At 33.0% G+C, this 19,645-nt stretch overlaps 1 non-coding gene across 1 annotated transcript; it reads right to left on the reverse strand.

The window, feature by feature from the left end:
* Positions 1-17,771: 17,771 nt before the first annotated feature.
* On the reverse strand, positions 17,772-17,842 carry Trnag-ccc. Its single transcript has one exon. It is a non-coding gene; the product is annotated as a tRNA-Gly (tRNA).
* Between the last annotated feature and the right edge of the window lie 1,803 nt (positions 17,843-19,645).

Here is a 19,645-nt window from a genome sequence, read left to right on the forward strand (position 1 = left end):
AAAGAAATTCCCCGAGTTTGTTATTGACAGTGAAGGGAATTTATTTTGCTCCAATTGCTCAACTGTTGTACGGTGTGACACAAAATTTTTTGTTGATGCGCACCGTTCTTCAAAAAAACATTTAAAAGCACACAGTACAGTGGGCGCAAAAAAAATCCGGTTTTCTTATTTTTCGAATTTTTCAATATAAATTTTATATTATTTTTTTTTAATTTAGTATCATTTTGAAATGTAAATCGAGTATGTTTTTAATTTTAAGTATTTTTATTTTTCATAGAGATATCTTGAATTTAATTTTAAAATGCGCAAAAAAAACTCGGTTTTTTTAATTATTGAGTCTTTTATTCTCAAAAATTTGAAATTGTCATTTTTGTTGTTGTTGGATGTCGTGTATTTCAGAAATTGTGAAAGGACAAATTATTCAACTTTATTTCCTTAATTGGACATATAAACAAATTTCAGAAGAAGTAGAAATTCCCAGATCAACAGTGGGAGATTACATACGTAAATACAAAAAATATGGAACAACACAGAGACTGTCCGGTTCTGGAAGACCTAGGACATTAAATAATGATGATATAAATACTTTATTGACGCTTGTTTCTGACAATCCGAAAAAATCTTCCCGTTGCCTGTCAAAGGATCTTCATTCTTTGACAGGAAAAATCGTCTCAAAACGAACAATTGGGAATTATCTGAAACAAAAGGAAATATATTCACGTGTGTGTCAAAAAAAACCGTATCTGTCTAAAATTAATATCGAAAAACGATATTCCTTGTCAAAAAATTTATCGCACTGAATATGACGTCATGGAAATCAACTATTTTTAGTGATGAATGCTGTTTCGAAATTTTTAATCACAAAAAAAAGGAATTTTGTTATAGGAAAAACAACACACGTCTAGAAAAATCGCACTTATCTCCACTGTTAAATTTGGAGGGGGAAAAATAATGGTGTGGGGATGTTTCGGGTATTATGGAGTAGGCAATCTAGTATTTATAAATGGAACTATGAACTCAGCAACTTATGTGAACATATTATCAAATAATCTGTGGGAGTCCGCTGCGAAAATGTGCTTGAATGAATTCATATTCCAACAAGACATGGCTCCTCCACACACATCAAAGATCACGAAAGATTTCTTTGCCGAAAGAAGCGTCAAACTATTGGATTGGGCACCGCAATCGCCAGATTTAAATCCAATAGAACATCTTTGGGCATATATTAAAAGTAAATTGTACGAAAATCCTCCAAAAAATATGCATGAGCTGAAAGATAAAATTATCGAAATTTGGGAAAATATGCCGAAAGATCTAATACAGAAACTCATAAACAGCATGCCGAGAAGGGTGTACGATGTTTTTATGGCTAAAGGACGGCATATTAAATATTAATTTGACATTTTTTTAAAAAACCGGGTTTTTTTTGCGCATTGTAAATTTAATTGGAAATATCTCTTGAAAAAAATAATGAAAATAATCAAAATAAAAAAATAAGAGTTACTTTTCACTAAAATTTAAGATTAAAAAAAAATATTATATCGCACAATATAAAAAAATAGAGAAATTAGAAAACCGGATTTTTTTTTGCGCCCACTGTATTTCTTTGAATTTAAATTTATAGAATGGACAAATTCATCTCAGAGTTCACAAACATTTCTTTCGGCGATAACGGATACTCGAAAGGATTGGGGGATCAAAGTAACACAAGCGTTTTTGGAGGCAAACATACCAATTTATAAAATCAGACATCCTTCCCTCATACGGCTTTTTGAGCAGGAAACATATCCTTTGCCATCTGAATCATCTTGAAGGTTAAATGTTAAAGAAATATCAAAATATAAAATTAATACCATTCAGACTCATTTACTGTTGTTTTTTTTAAGTTATTCAATAGTGGGGAATGTGTTTTTTTTTGTTTGTGATGAAGCCCAATCAATGGAACTCGTTTTTTAATTACTTTGATTGGGAAAATCTCCACTCCAAAAAATCTTCATTTAGTATCGTGTACCAATCTATATTATCCGCCTACTACTTCAACAATTTGTGTTGAGGTGGACAAAGTAATAAAGAAATTTTCTATTGAACGTGAAAATTTTATATTATTCGTTACAGATGGGGCGAGATATATGACCAGTGGTATATATAAATAAATTTAATTTTAGCTGGGGCATCAATGAAATTGATATACCAAAATCTTTTCCACGTGACTTGCGTGTCACATTTATTGCACAACTGTGCTCTAAAGATTAAGGCATACTTCGCAGATGTTGATGAATTGATTTCGTCTATAAAGGCTGCCACAGTCAAAAACAAGAGACGTTTGGAGATGTTTTCACGAATCGGAAATCCACCCGAAGTTGTGGTTACAAGATGGGGAAGCTGGCTAAAAGCAGCAAAATATTACTCCCAGAATCTTCCAGAAATTATTAAAATCGTATCTGAATTTGAAGGAGATGGAGTTTTAATACAAAATGTTTTAGTTTTTAATTATTTTAGGCAAAAAAATCAGTGAATAATCCTACGTTGTTTCCAAGCTTAACCCAAATCAGTTCAAATTATTTGGGATTAATTGAAATGATTTCAAATACTGAATTGCTTGATTACTCCATTGCAACAGCTTATGGTGATCTAAACACCCTAGACTTTACATCAGATCCATGCGACATAAAATCCTATATATCAAAAAAGCTTGAGAAATCAGGAATACTAAGTATTCTTGAATTCTCAAATAAGAATCTATCGCCAGAAGTTTATTCACATCTCAGAAAATGTAGCGCAAGTTCAGCATCTATCGAAAGGGCAATATCTCTTTTGACGAAAATTCTTAGTAAAGAGAGGAACTTTAAACCTGAAAATGTTCAGGAATATTTGATTTCCTATTACAATAAATAATTTCGTTAATTTTTTGCATAATGTAATGTTTACAATTAAAAAAAATTATTTTTGCAATTTTTTACAATTTTTAAAATTCATTTTTGCAATTTTTTACAATTTTTAAAATTCATTTTTGCAATTTTTTTTATTAAAAAGTGCAATTTTTTGGTTGCCCTAGTCATTATTAAACATGACATCGATGCTAATACCAACAATAGAAGGCTTCCCTTATTTGATAATGTCGATACAACAAAATATAAAATTATCAAAGAAAATAATTACAAATATTCTTTAGGGATGTCTGTTCGGGGGGCCAATGCCGATGTGGGAGTAAAGTCGATACCAAAGGACTACATCCCCTGTCATGCAGAAGGAGTGCTGGCCGTGCTCCCAGACACTCCGCTATCAACGAGACTATTTCGGCTGCGTTACATGCAGCTGGATTCCCGACAGAACTGGAACCCGTTGGGCTTGACCGTGGAGACGGTAAACGCCCAGATGGAGTCACCATTTTCCCGTGGAGTAATGGGAAATGCCTCGCGTGGGACTCCACGTGCACAGACACCTTCTCAAAGACCAATATAGTTGACTCCGCGATCAGTCCAGGTTATACTTGAACCTCCTTTAAGGAATAAACCTGAACGTACTAACATTCGTAATAAAGTCCACGCCAAGCTTATGGAAAATGATGTTAAAGCAGCTGTCCGCCATGTGGCTTCCGATGACATTGTTCTACCTCCGTTGGAAGAGCTTCTCGAGTCACTCAAGCTTAAACACCCGGCTGCCCCCACCGACCTCCGTGCTTTGCCAGTCCTCTCTGGAACCCCTGATCGTATCCCGGAAGTACTCAGGAACCAACTCAGTCAGGTTCAAGAGGTCGAATCTGCCGTTCCACGAGGCACTTATGACCGAATTGTGAAGAGGCTTGGCACTTCGCAATTATCGGAGGGACCATTATGTGGGACGATAACACAGGAAGAGGTTGAAAAGGCAATTGCTGGGTTGAAGAACAATATCCCTCGCGATAGTACGCTCTAATTCTTTCTCGATCGCGTCGGCTTCCCGTCCATGAAGTTTAGTTTCGGATTACTTTTTATGTATAAAAATGAAATAGGTAAAAAATCGAAGGAGTTCACCATTCGAAATTATCTAAAATTGAATAATTTATTAAATTTATAATAAATTTCAAATAAATAATAAATTTGCAATATTAAAATTATTTTTTTAGAAATAAGTAAATGAAAGAAATTAAAGGAACTAAATCTAAAAATATCACAAAAAGTATAAATAAGTAAAAAAAGGAGATTAAAAGAACAAAATCGAAAAGCATCACAAAAATTATAAATAAGAAATAAGTAAAAATGGATATTAAATGAACTAAATCGAAAAATATCGCAAAAAGTATAAATAAGTAAAAAAAAAAGTAGATTAAAGGAATAAAATCGAAAAATATCACAAAAATGATGAACTTTCAGATAATTAAATCATTAAACGAAATACATCTTAATTATTCCTTCTGAATCCAATTAGGATAAAAAATAAAATGTAGCAAAAAATTAAGAGAGCACCACAAAGTAAATCAACAGCGTGTTCACACGTGGCTTAATTTATTAGGTATTAGGTTTGCCATTAAAAATTAAGATAATTGACAATAATTAATGAAAAAAACTTTATTTTTTATTACAAACCAGTTTTGAATGTCAGTAATTATAGTAATTTTGTCACGTTGCATCATGTGGTTCACCAGTTGTTACAACTCTGAAGGCGCACAGAATTCGAGAAAGCACTCTTCCCAGCTGGAATTATCCAGACGACAATCCCAGGATCTCAGCCCCCGATGGACGGAAGGCTTGAGCATTCTGCTTTCGGGCAATGTTGAGGAAAATTCAGGACCCTATCTAATCATACTCCAACTGAACATCAATGGAATAAGAGGGAAAGTTCTTGAATTACGGACATCCCTCAAAAAACATAACATCAATGTAGCTGCCTTGCAAGAAACCAGATTAACACCTTCCTCTATTACTCCCTCATTCCGGGATATAACTGTATCCGCTTATGCCGGTTAAACCGACTTGGCGAGGGCCTTCTGTTTATTATCAAAAACGGTTTTATTATCACTATACGGACTCCACGGATGACCCCCTTCCGTTCCGCACATGCATTGGGTCCAGAGTTTAACATCGGGAAAAGCTGAGAAAAATCTTAAGGATTGTTAGAATCACCTAATTAATTACCCTAATTAACTCAAGAGTTAAATTAAAAAAATGTTAGTAATTACTACCTTATCAGAGAGCAAGGATCCAATAATAACCAGATTATTGAAAAGGTGATTTTAAATCAATCAATCTTGGTTATAGCAATTGGAAACCTGATTGCTAAATTGGCAGCGAGAAGTGTATGTCCCCGCCTCAGCTCAGAATTTCCACCTTACTTACTCCGGGTGGGTATTGCCAACGGTTGCGAATTCGACATCGTCAATTCATTTCTTGTACATCAATCTTTCCTGGTGATACAACTACCCGAATTAGCAGTCAAATTGTTTTTTGCGGTGCAAGTGATTTCATTGGTCATTGCTATTTCTAAGTTTGGTGGGGCGATTTTATGCTTGAAAAATTAAAAATTTATACTGTTTAATCTAAAAAAATATTGTTGTCACCACGCCTCGGAAAATAAGTAAAAAGTAACTAGTAAAAAGTAAAAACAAATACAGAACTATAAGGAATGTTTTGCACAGATTGTAAAAGACATAAATTCCTTCTACAGTCCTGGAATTTGGATGCCGCGTACTAAAAATGACTAAATTGGTTAAATAAATTTTTAAATAATTTTAATAACCATTTAAATTATTGATAGAGGGTTATAAATTAAATAATCTATTTTTCACTAAAAAAATTAATTAATTTTAATTATCTTCTAAAAAAACTGCGACCACTTCGACAAAAGTACCTATAAAGCAATAAAGTTTAACTCTGGAAAGAACATCTTAGTTATTAAATTTCTGTTTTCGTTATTTGTAGTGTTTTACTCTATCAACCTCAACCTCTTAGGGCCCACGTATAGTGCATGGATGTGCAGATTCATGTCAACGCGCAGTCTAGATTCAGGGACTACCAAAGTAATGACAAAGTAATGACAAGATTTAGGTCTATATTAATTTGCCTAAAAAATCTTGCGGAAATTTATTTTTCAAAGCCTCTTTTAAAATTCGATATTTTAAAGCAGCAGCTCCCAACTTTAATGTGGTTGCGAAACCCTTTTATTTTAATTTTTTTCTGATGAGAACTTTCAATTAAATTATTGAAAATTTCATTTCATTATAACCAAAAAGGATTCTTTGACACCAGAGAATAGCAGTGAAAGAATACAACGATTACTAGTATAATTTGGACCCATGTGTTTATTTTTAACAAAACTCAAGAAAATTTTCCGATCATACATTTAGCTCTACGTCAGTGCGTTTCCTTTTATCTCTTCCTTGTATCGAATTCTTAATCACCGTCCAAACGGGGATGATTTTTTTCAAATTTCCTAACACACTTCTCATAGGCAAGATACTCCTCTTCAAGGGGACCTCCGGTAGATCTTGCCATCGCTAAGAAGATGTGCTGTCTTTCTGTAAGATGGTCCATTAATTTTTTGACGTTGAGCGTATTTCTTAATTCCGAAGTCTGCGTCATTTTGTCACGTTTCAGTAATATCCGTAAGCACTGGTTCTGTACGACTTTCAGTTTGTTTTGTGCGGATATTAACAATCTACCACGAAAATTTTTTTTAATAATTTCAGGTTCACCTACATTAAAAAAATGACATTTTTAAATTACTATAATACATGAAAAAATATAATATAAATCAATATGAACAGTTGGAATTTATAATTAGTATTTTACCCGTACAAGGTATTTTAATCAACTAATAAAACATTGTATTATCATTTTTAATTCTTATAATTTTTATAATTTATTTTATTAAAATAAAAAATTATAAATTTAAATAAAATAATTAATTCACGTTTTTCTTACGTAGTGCTGAATCTTTTATTAAAATAATAACCAAATTACCTTTGAAATGGACGGTAAATTTTTTTCTAGTTAACATAATCTAAAGATACTGAAGAATACTATTCAGACGAATCATCAGAGACCTGTTCTTTCAAAGACTACCCAAACAAAAATTTCGATACAAAACCAACGAGCGGACCATCCTGTTCAGAGGAAGACATTCAGTCAAATTATTCCGATTATGACAACGAGAGGTTTCTATATTCTGCGTAATATCATCACAGTGTCTGTTCTGGAATAAAACGAGTCAAAGAACTCGAATTTGTCACATCTACAGGCATTTTCTTATCATAACAAACACAGGAAAGAGAATTCCTCCCAAAATCATTAACGAAAATACAAATCAACTGGAAAATCTTAAATCTAAATCAACACGTTTTCAAATTGGTATTTTTTATTGATATAACAGAATTGTACAACAAATTGTTGAAATGTCGAATGAAAGTTCAGCCAATTCTGGCAAATGTAAATTCTCTGCCACAGAAACATTTATTTAGTCAAATTGAGGGGTGTGGGGACCTCGAGTTGACCCAACAAATTGAATCCAGTTTTTAGATTTTTTAATTTTTTTAGTTAGGGATAAACTAAACTGTTTTACCGATTCATTTGAAAGTATTTTGAATTCAGTTTGTTCGTCTTTTTTGGAAAAAGACGTTGAAATTGCCGGAAATGAGTTTCTTGAGGATTTTGATGTTAAATTGAAGGATTGTCGGTTAAAAAATAATCATTATTTTGTAGAAATGGAATTCTGCAAGATTGATTTGATAAGACAAGACTTTCAGTGGCTAAAATGCCGAAAAAAGACTTTTCCAATTTCGAAAAATCTCCAGTAGTCCAAATTGAACAAATCATGTCAGATCCGACTCGTTTAATCAGGAAAACTCAAATGAATCGTTCAAATTGTCGTGTAGTGGGACAGATTGACCAGTCAATGCCTTTGACACGTGTCCAAGACTTGAGAAACGACGGGACTCTTTATCAATATGACACAGAGATGTTTGACGATTCGGATTTCTATCAGAGACAGCTTAGTGATTTTATCAAAAAGAAGACGGAAGGGTCTTTGGATTGTTCACAAGTTGATAAGTTTGTGTGTTGGTGATGAGATAGGAATTATTTGGATATGCGTAGTCGAGCTCAATATAAAATGGATAGACCTGTGGATGTGAGAGCTACAAAGTCGAGAAAAATAAGGTTTGGAGGTTTTGTTGTTTTTAGATATACGGTTATTAAGAAACTTGCTGGATTTTTTGCGCCTGTCGATACTAGTACGTGGACGGATGAATCAATGTTGGTTTTTTTTAATTTTTTGTTAGGAATGAACTTTTTGGCTCGTTGTTTGGAAGGACGGTTTAGTTATTTTTTGTAATTTTTTTTGTACATTTAATTATTGTAATTAACACGATTTTTGAATAGATTTTGATTATTACAATAATTTTGCTGAATAGTGTTTCCAGAGATGTTTGTTTTAATCGAGATGACGGGAATACATTCTGTAAATGTTTATAATAGGTGGAAAATGTTATAATTTGATTTTAATACTGTTGATATAAAACCCCTTTAATGAAACGTTGCTAAATGACAAAAAATATTTTGTTTTTCGGAATTAGTAAATTTTTAATATGGTTCAATGTAGTTAAAAGTCGTTCAAAATGAATGATATTTAATTTACTGACTTTTGTGGGTGAAGAGTTATCTTCTGACTAATATGAGTTAACAATTCATTACGTTTCATATTGCGATGGTACAAATTGTCATTCCAAATGAAGATATATGGCAGGGGTGTCAATGTTACGGCCTGTGGACGATCTAATATGGCCCGCAAAAAAGTTTAAAAGTTTTTTTAAAATCTTGAATTATTATTTAAAACTAAATAAAAATATAGATTCAAGAATTCTCGCCCCAGAACCTACTGATGTCAGCATCCTCCTGAATCAATCGCCACAACTGCTGGATGCAGAGAAGTACCAATTCACAGTTGAGACTTTCAATTCCTTGGAAGGAGAGGTAATCTGGTTCGTTCAGGAGATTTGGATATCTACATTCACAGGCGACACCCACGAATCGAGATGGTTTATTGAACGGATATCCATTGCGATAGTACGCTTTAACTCTTTCTCGATTGGGTCAGTCTCTCTCCCAGTAAAGAACTATCCTTTTTACAATGATTGATATTGATTTAAAAAAATTTTAAAAATTACAAATAAAAATATATTACTTGAAAAATAATTAATTGTTTAAATATTTTATTTAAATGAATATATTTTTGGATTTAAATTGTTTATTTTGTTTCGTGCCGATCCATTTTTAAACAAAACGTAGAGTTGATACAGAATGCGGGTTATTCCAAAGAAAGTTGCAACTTAATATTTCTTTGCCGAGTTAAAGCATTAGCCTCACAAGAAATACTGTTGCGAATAGAATTCGCATATTCAACTCAAGACGAAAATCAGTTCATTCATTACCTTTCATATTGCTATTGACGAGTATGCTGACATTATGGATGTGGTTCAGTTAGATATATTCATTTGTGGCGTGGACGAGGATTTGACGGTCACAGAGAAATTCCTTGATTTGATACCTTATAATGGACACGCCAAATGAAATATTCAAATATCTTGTCAGTGTGTTGGATAGCTTTGGAGTAGAATGGGCACATCCTGTTAGTGTGGCTACAAATTGGGCTTCATCAATGTTTGGAAAAAAACTGGCGTTGTGGCTCAATTCAAAGACAAGTTACAGCTGCAAATGGAGAATGTGATTTTTGAATATTTCACTTTATTTTGCACCAAAATGTACTCTGCACCAAATCGTTAAAAATTTACCATTTAATGGAGGTGGTCATTTTGACGACAAATTTTATCCTTGCAAGATGTCTAAATCACCGTCAATATGAAAATATTCTCAGCAATATTGGTTTCACTTGGGGATCATTCAGAGGTAAGGTGGTAAGTCGAGGTGTGGTTTTAAAGTGATTTTTTTATTTAAGACAAGAAATTAAACACTTCATGTTTGCAATAAACAAAGCTTTATTAGAATTGGAATCTCTTGATTGGTTGCTAGACTTAGCATTTTTGGTGGATATTATAGAACACCTGAACACGCTTAACAAAAATTTGCAAGGCCGAAATAAATTTGTTACACAGTATTTCGAATGCATACAAGCTTTCACTATGAAAGTAATGTAATAGGAGACACGATTGACAGTAAGAAACACTGAACATTTTTCTTGTTTAAAAAGTGTAAATTCCACTTTTCATAATTGATAACAAATGACGAAATTGATTAAAATACAAATTGGATCAAACCAATATAGGTTTTTTATATGGAGTTTTAACCAATTGAACTAAAGATAAAGCTCTAGAACAGGGGTCGGCAGAATTTCCGACTTCACGGGCCGGATTATAAAAAATTATTGGTCTGCGGGCCGGATAATTTTTTTACTTATTTATAGGCTAATATTAATTAATTGAATAAAACTTTATTTAACCAAATAACGAGTAAATTTTAATTGAATTTGCTGTTTAATTTTTCATATACTGTCATTTATTGTTCGAGAGTTCATCGATATTAGGTGCATAGGTTGTGGACGCTAAAATTAAAACATCATTAAGATGATTGTCCGTAATTCTTGTTCTATGATTGTTTTTCATTTTTGAAAATAACTGTTTGCAAACAAAAGTACTTCCAAATTATTATTAAAGCAATCTCGCGGAATCAAAAAGTTAATTAAGATTCCACTTTTGCCATCCGACTCAGGATACGCTCTGTTAGTCGTATCCACGCTCCCCTGTTACGTGCGAGGCATCTCAGTTCGTCCAGATCATCGGCCGATTTCAGTTTCCTTCCAATCGACGTGAGATCATGGTCGAGCGTAGTCGGTAATGTTGTTCTTTGTCGGCCCCTATATGCCGTTTTATTTAATGAGCAGAAGTAGGATTCCATGTTCTGATTGGCCGGCGTCATTTCCGAGGCTCTAAGTACATGTCCAAAGAGCATCCACTTCGTGAACATCACTTTCTTTGCAATCTCGGATGTATGGGTGATTCTGTAGAGTTCATTATTGGTCATCTTTTTTGGCCAGTGAATTCCCAGGAGTAGTTGTAGTTGTTTTCTGTGGAAAGAGTTGAGCTGCTCCAGTTCTTTAGCGATTAGGCCCCAGGTCCCCGCGTTGTAAAGCAAGATTGGTTCGACAAAGGAGTTGTACAGCCGAATTCGAAGGCGGGTTCCTATGTACTTGCGCCTCATCCAGATCGTCCACAAATGCAATAAGTTTAAAATATAATTCATATATCAGCAGATTTTTTCCTTGTAAATTCAAATTCAGATCATTCAGATGAAAAGTAATGTCAACCAGAAATGCAAATTTTTCAAGATCATACAAGTATGAAGCATCAAAATTTTTACTTTCAAAGAATAATCGTACCTTATTGTGCAATAAAAACAATCGTTTCAACATCGATCACATGCTTAGCCATCTACGTTAGACGTTAGATCTCAGTATTTTGATAACTTCATCAATATTTGGTTTTAAATTGCTGCATATATTTTTCCAAGTGAAATAATTTTCGTTATTTCGTATCCGGCTCTTGTTACATTTTCATTATTTTCAATTTTTTAATAAGGCCTTGTTGAATTCGTAAAGTGCGCTTCAGTGATTCAATTTTATCCTCACGTAGCCTTCAAAAATCCGGGGGTGCCCCAAAATCCGAGGGTGCCCCACCCCTGGGGTCTACCCCAATTCGGGGTCGGACTGTATTTGAATATATCGGAGAATGATTTGTTTATAGTGAAGTCGAATGTTATACTCCTTCATAACAGAGAGATGTTCGTGGCATATTAAACAATAAGCTTTCTGCTTTAATTCATCTTTCGCAAAAAATATTTCATTTCCCATAATTTGTTAAATACACGACATTGGCGATCAACTTTTCTTTTCATATTAGTAGGGCAACCAATTGCAATTTTTTGCAATTAAATATAATTTAATTAAAATTCGATAAATAATAAAGTAATGAATAGACATTAATTTTAATTATATTTTTATTCGATTTAAATTTGCAATTTTTTGCAATTTTTTGTAGTCATTTTACAATTTTTTGCAATTTTTTTAAATTAAAAAAAAAATTTTTTTATTAAAAAATAATATAATTATAAGTAAAAGATTATTAAAACGTGTTTTAGTTGTTTGTTGTAATGGGTAAAAGGACAGTGTCACAGAAAATTTCATTTTATGCAAAGAAATTCCCCGAGTTTGTTATTGACAGTGAAGGGAATTTATTTTGCTCCAATTGCTCAACTGTTGTACGGTGTGACACAAAATTTTTTGTTGATGCGCACCGTTCTTCAAAAAAACATTTAAAAGCACACAGTATTTCTTTGAATTTAAATTTATAGAATGGACAAATTCATCTCAGAGTTCACAAACATTTCTTTCGGCGATAACGGATACTCGAAAGGATTGGGGGATCAAAGTAACACAAGCGTTTTTGGAGGCAAACATACCAATTTATAAAATCAGACATCCTTCCCTCATACGGCTTTTTGAGCAGGAAACATATCCTTTGCCATCTGAATCATCTTGCAGGTTAAATGTTAAAGAAATATCAAAATATAAAATTAATACCATTCAGACTCATTTACTGTTGTTTTTTTTAAGTTATTCAATAGTGGGGAATGTGTTTTTTTTGTTTGTGATGAAGCCCAAATCAATGGAACTCGTTTTTTAATTACTTTGATTGGGAAAATCTCCACTCCAAAAAATCTTCATTTAGTATCGTGTACCAATCTATATTATCCGCCTACTACTTCAACAATTTGTGTTGAGGTGGACAAAGTAATAAAGAAATTTTCTATTGAACGTGAAAATTTTATATTATTCGTTACAGATGGGGCGAGATATATGACCAGTGGTATATATAAATAAATTTAATTTTAGCTGGGGCATCAATGAAATTGATATACCAAAATCTTTTCCACGTGACTTGCGTGTCACATTTATTGCACAACTGTGCTCTAAAGATTAAGGCATACTTCGCAGATGTTGATGAATTGATTTCGTCTATAAAGGCTGCCACAGTCAAAAACAAGAGACGTTTGGAGATGTTTTCACGAATCGGAAATCCACCCGAAGTTGTGGTTACAAGATGGGGAAGCTGGCTAAAAGCAGCAAAATATTACTCCCAGAATCTTCCAGAAATTATTAAAATCGTATCTGAATTTGAAGGAGATGGAGTTTTAATACAAAATGTTTTAGTTTTTAATTATTTTAGGCAAAAAAATCAGTGAATAATCCTACGTTGTTTCCAAGCTTAACCCAAATCAGTTCAAATTATTTGGGATTAATTGAAATGATTTCAAATACTGAATTGCTTGATTACTCCATTGCAACAGCTTATGGTGATCTAAACACCCTAGACTTTACATCAGATCCATGCGACATAAAATCCTATATATCAAAAAAGCTTGAGAAATCAGGAATACTAAGTATTCTTGAATTCTCAAATAAGAATCTATCGCCAGAAGTTTATTCACATCTCAGAAAATGTAGCGCAAGTTCAGCATCTATCGAAAGGGCAATATCTCTTTTGACGAAAATTCTTAGTAAAGAGAGGAACTTTAAACCTGAAAATGTTCAGGAATATTTGATTTCCTATTACAATAAATAATTTCGTTAATTTTTTGCATAATGTAATGTTTACAATTAAAAAAAATTATTTTTGCAATTTTTTACAATTTTTAAAATTCATTTTTGCAATTTTTTTTATTAAAAAGTGCAATTTTTTGGTTGCCCTACATATTAGGAATAGCAACAAACAAAAATTTAATGTTAATGCTGATAAGTTTTTTTCGAATTAAATCTTGCGAAATAGTTTATTTTTTTAATTAAAGTTTTTATTTGAGTTAATTATTAAAATATTAATTGAATATCTCGAAAGGGGTGCATCGTCCTGGGACGAAGATGTCGCCAGGGGGACAAGTTTTGATGGTTCTTTTCCGGTGAGTATTAGGTACCCCCTGAGCGTTTCCAAATGCGTCTGAATTGCAAGATTCAAGCGAGTTGGTGAACCACATAACGCCACGTGTTTCGACTTACTTCCGTTCCCTTCTGCAGGAGTCAGACGGTCCTAGGGGTAACCCTCGACATGCACCTCTGTTTCTCCCCTCATGTGGACAACCTCCTTCGCAAATGCGAACATAAACTGAACATTCTGCGAACTCTATCTGGTATTTGGAAATACGGGTCGCACCCGGTACTGGCGAATATCTACCGCCAGTACTTCGAACCCTGTGTTGCGTACGCTTGCGGATCATGGGGTCCGCGGCTATCGTGGTCCAACAGGAGGCGAATCGAGGAGGCCCAACAAAGGGCCCTCAGATTAACCGATCGTTGGTCACATGATAGCCAACGCCCCGGTCCAGCCTCTCTGGAAGACCTCATCAAGGCCTGCCGCCCTGTGCGATCTTGTGTGGGCTCGTGGAAAGACCACCGAGCGAGGATGAGGTCCCTGGTTGAGTGTATCGGGATCACGTGACATTTGTTCGGTTTTTAGCGTGGTCTTGGTGTTTTAATAAATAAATATTTCGAAATAGTGGGCGGGCTGTAGTTTGATGACGTCTGAAATATGCCAAAAGAAATGTAAGGACGGTACTCATGTCTAACAATGGAATTTATTTTAATTTCTTTAGTTAAAATAGTTTATTCAACTAAATACTAACATTTGTTCAGGATAAAATGTAACCAGTCGCTCATGTGTATTCATCCACCCATGTCACAAAATTAGCTAAAATGAATAACTATTTATTATACTCATAAAATGGTCTTTTCAATGTGATGAAAATTATTCGACTACGAAGAGCTTTTCAAAGATTATTTGTCATTATCAACTATTCCGAGTTATTATGGAATTAACATAAAAAGATGTTTCAGTTACCCGTTGGTTTCAGATTTAAATATTCAATTCAAATTTTTTTAAGATATTAAATTGTTAAAAATAATTGTAATTTACTAGAAGTTAACAAAGCCATCCATCCGAAGTGGACCCCGCCAACATAATTGACGTTGCGTTGCCTCTTACGATAGCAACGGAGATCAACTGGAGAAGCCACCGGGTCTCACGTGTGTCGTGGGTTTTTAATGTGGCTAAGCGTCCAAGCTTCTTTAGGAAGCGAAGCGATTTCCCACTTATTCCTCCAGTTGTCTCGACCACAATCGGGCGGAACATTAATTCCGTGGCCTCTAAAAAACATTCATCGGAAAAATACTCTAGAAGTCAGTAAAGTAAGTGTTTTAGATCTTCTAAAAAGGTTGATTACAGGACATCATATAAATTTTTTAAATTAGTGATCGCTTGAATCCATCTAATTCATTCGATTCTTCTGCATCCACAAATCAGCTAAAGTTCTCTCCTTAGTAAATTAATTATCCATTTCCGATCTTTTATTGATTTCTCAATTTGTTTTATGTGGATCCCTATTCTTTGATTACCGGATCTGTTTATTTTGACAACACTCAATCTTCCTTGGACTTAAAAATTAATAGTAGAAAAAATGTTAATTACATGTAATTAAAATCAGCAAGGAATAATTCTAATAATCCCAAATGAATAATAATAAATCTAACTTTCTAAATGTTTTTTTAGTGTTAGAAAGTTTTATCAGTTAGAAAATTTTTCATTTGTCAAGATTATTTGTTTTTAGTAAATAGTGAGAACAGCTGTTCTACAAATTAATTAAAATGGACTATAAAATAGAATAATTAAGTATTTTTTCTTAACAAGTGATCTTCAAATTATGAATTAAATTAAAAACGAAAATAATTCATTATAATCAAGGCTTAGCGTTACTTTAATTAAAAATAGTTTCTCCCAAAAGAAACTATTTCATTTGTCTCAACTTTTAGATAACGTGAAAAATGAAGTGAACATCTAAATCTCGTAAATGCAGTTCTCTAATAACCAGTAACAATTACACCTAAATCACAAAAATGAATCGAATCAATCTATAATTGGTTTATAAAGTTACATAAAAAGTGTAGTGAATTCTATTTCACTGTCAAACGCTCAACTATTCAATAAATTATAAAAACTGCAAAAATTTGTAAAACAACTAAAAGCTTTTTTATTTATAAAAAGAAACTAATTAACTAAGTAATTTTTTTAACTAAGTCCAGAGCCTTCGAAGTGAGCAGAGGATAGCACTCCACGCACCTCCTCCCTTTCTTTCTCCTCTTCTTTGGCACTTTCGACCTCATCACACACACGGGATGACATGGACTTTGCACTGGTGCATCAGTCCTAGCTCGTTTGCAAGGAAGTTATACTTCCTCCTTTTCTCCACTTCCACTGTCTGCAAATGGTCTAGGCACGTGATGCCCACTTCCACGATAACGATCTCCTCTGTGAGTAAAGTAAAAATACTTAGGTATCAAATTCTAATTAACTCTACGAAGTCAAAATTAAAGATTCCAGGCGGATTTTATGGATGCTAAATATATAACGATTTTGACGATAAATATAATTAAATATTGACAATTTTTGACACGTACGGAAAATTTGTAATCTGCAAGATGTTAAAAAATGAAATTGCTTTTGACAATACTGAAAATTTGGTTTAAAAAGTTAGAAATAAATTCAAAAAAATTTTGTCAAATTGGATATTGCCAAATTTTACAAAATAAAAACGGGTTCAAATTGGAAAACTAATTTATAGATCATTTATTCAAAGAAAATAAAATCAAACATATTTATAGAAAAAAACCGTCCCATTCACGAGTTCTAATCAAAATAAAGAACAAAGTTAGATGCTAGCTAATATAAGTGTCTTAAAGGGTCAGTCTAACGCCATCGCCATCGAACTGCATATTAAATGGCGGTTTCTACGGAGCACGGCGACTAAGATTCGCTGAAAATCTAGCTCGTATCCCTTCGCTCTTTTTTCAGAGAGTTTGTCTTATTAATATCAGTCAGGAATTGAGTCTCGGCTTTGCTGATGATTTCTGAAGGCAAAAAGAGAAAACTTAAAAGCGTCCGAAATATACCGGCATTTCGTCTTCTTTGACTCTTTAGCCTTAGCACTCGCCGAGCCCGGGTTGCTGACAGTCTTGCCCAAGCGTAAGCAGATACCAATCCGTACGAATTCGTCGTCCAGTAGTAATCCTGTTCTGGGGATAGGAAGTGCTTTGAGCCAGTCTCCCGTATAATAAGGCCAGCTGAAATTGGTCCGACTTTGAACAAAGTTTTCGTTCGGTATTTACGCAGATTTCGTCCCAGTTCATTTGGATTGAAGGTAATCAAGGCAAAAGTTAAGGAAATTATATTTGTATGTTTTTTATTTTTATTTAATTGGTAAAATATGCCCTCCCAGCACCATTCTTGAGGGGATGAAGACAATTTCGAACGACAGTACTGCCATAAACACAGCTACGAGGCTGACAAATTTTCAAACCAAGCCTCAGGCGAAACTGTAATATTTAAAAGCGCAGTGTACAGCAAAGATCCAATGAATGACAATGCCAATGAATTTCCCAGTTAAGGAATTTTGAAAATCAGAAATTGACGTGGAAATATACGGAAATTGTATAGAAATTCAACTACCCTGCGAGCAAATACTTAAGTGGTAAATCCTCCTCTTTAAACACTTTGAAGATCTCTTTTGCTAATCTAAATCGCATCTTTAATGCCAGAATGAACTTTAGAGTAAGCCTTTTTATAGAATGAGTAATTGGAATTTTTTCGCTATGCGGCATTGACATGAGAACCTATTCCGATCTGGATCTTTCTGCTCTGCTAATAAACTAACAAAAATGAAGAATTTCCATCGATACAACAAAAATGCATCTGCCGGGAATCGAACCCGGTTCGCTCGCATGGGAAGCGAACATGATACCATTACACCACAGATGCTATTTCTAGTGTTTAGCGTTATTTTAATTAGAATAATAATATTTTCCAAAAGGTGTTGTATTAGTATTGTCTCAATCCTTAGGTTACGTGAAAAATGACAGTGAATACCAAAATATTGTAAATGCACTACTCCAAATACCCGTACAAACTATATCTAAATCCGAAAAATACAATCTTATAAAGAACGATAATAATCAAAAACACAAATTGGCTATCTGTTTGGACAATGAAATGGAGATGAAGACACTGGCATTCGCTATTAACCAACAATGCCACTGGGGAATACTAAAGCTTCATAACAAGTGATGTGAATTTTATTTTACTGTGAAACGTTTATTATCGAACAAATTATAAGATTGCGAAATTTGTAAATTTTCTGCTCCGTTAAAAGTATTTTTTTATTAAATTTAACACTGTGATTCATGAAATACTAGGTTATAATCTTATTTATAATTTAGATGAAAATATCGAGGCATCGTTTGTCCAAGATGAACTTAATGGTAAATTTACGATGTATTTATTTTTTTAGAAACGAAAAATAAAATTTTTTAATTTCACTCGTCCAGACATGAATTCATCTTATTTTAAAAGAATGAATAAAAAGATGGGAGTACACAGGTCAAAATATGATTTTGAAATAGGGAATGAGGTATAATTAAATAATAACAGTTTAGGTTCGAATCTTACAAGATTATGGAACGAATCCGTCATTGAATCCCCATATGAAGAAAAGGGAAAAGTAAAAAATATAATGTCTAATAACAGATTAATGGTTAGTTGTCTTTCCTAACATTTAGATCGAATTACGAAATGAAACTAAGATAGTTACTATGAATAGAGTTAAAAAATGTTAAGGTTTTTGAATATTTAGCAATTATCTTAAGTCAGTAATTATTGTCAAACTATGTAGGTCACCCTGTCAACTCTGTAAACTATGTAGGTCACCTTGGTCGCCAGCGTGGTATGGTCGCCAGGGTAGTTCGCGACAGAATATATTAATTTTTAAAATTTATTATTTTTGTCACGATTAACTCTTATTACTTTATTTTAATTATTTTTCTATCTTTTACTTAGAGATATTTTTAATGTTCAAAAAAACCAGGTTTTGAATGAAATAAAACAACCCTTCTGGTCTTTATGTGCAAATTGTTTATTGAAAACATTTACCAACTAATCCGGGAATAACTAAAACTGAATGACTCGATTTCTGTAAAAACTAATAAAAATTAATTCCAATTTATCCCTGTAAATAACAACCATTAAAAAACTAACAACTAAAAAAAACTATTTTAAAAATTTTTATCTTATCGAATAAAAAACAGTAGTTTTAATATAAACAAATTTTGGATTTTTTAAAGATCTTTTAAAAAATAAAACCAAGAAGAGGCTCTTATAGTTAAAAAATAAATACTTGAACTCCGCCTGAATTCTTTACATTCATCGAATAATTAAATAATAAAAGTTTTCAGAATTCATATTTAGATATAAAAGGATTATTTTTAAGACATGCAATAGTTATATTTTTATTGTTTATTCTAAACCTAGTAAATAAAAAGCAAATGTACTTATTGTTCTCTTCTAATTATAAATAGTTAACAAAAAAGAATTAATCAAAATCATAAACGGAATTATTAGTGAGATTAATTAAATTAATGAAATTCAGTCAAATCGAATTTTTGACATTAATTTTCTTTTCAAATTTTTTTTCACGCGTGCGAGACTGTACAGAAAATTCTACGCAGGAAATCCTTTTTTTGCCTTCAAAAAAACCAATAAACACGTTAAGAGTCATTGGCTATATGA

The sequence above is a fragment of the Octopus sinensis genome, unplaced genomic scaffold, assembly GCF_006345805.1.
Source record: "Octopus sinensis unplaced genomic scaffold, ASM634580v1 Contig05180, whole genome shotgun sequence".
Classification (NCBI taxonomy): domain Eukaryota; kingdom Metazoa; phylum Mollusca; class Cephalopoda; order Octopoda; family Octopodidae; genus Octopus; species Octopus sinensis.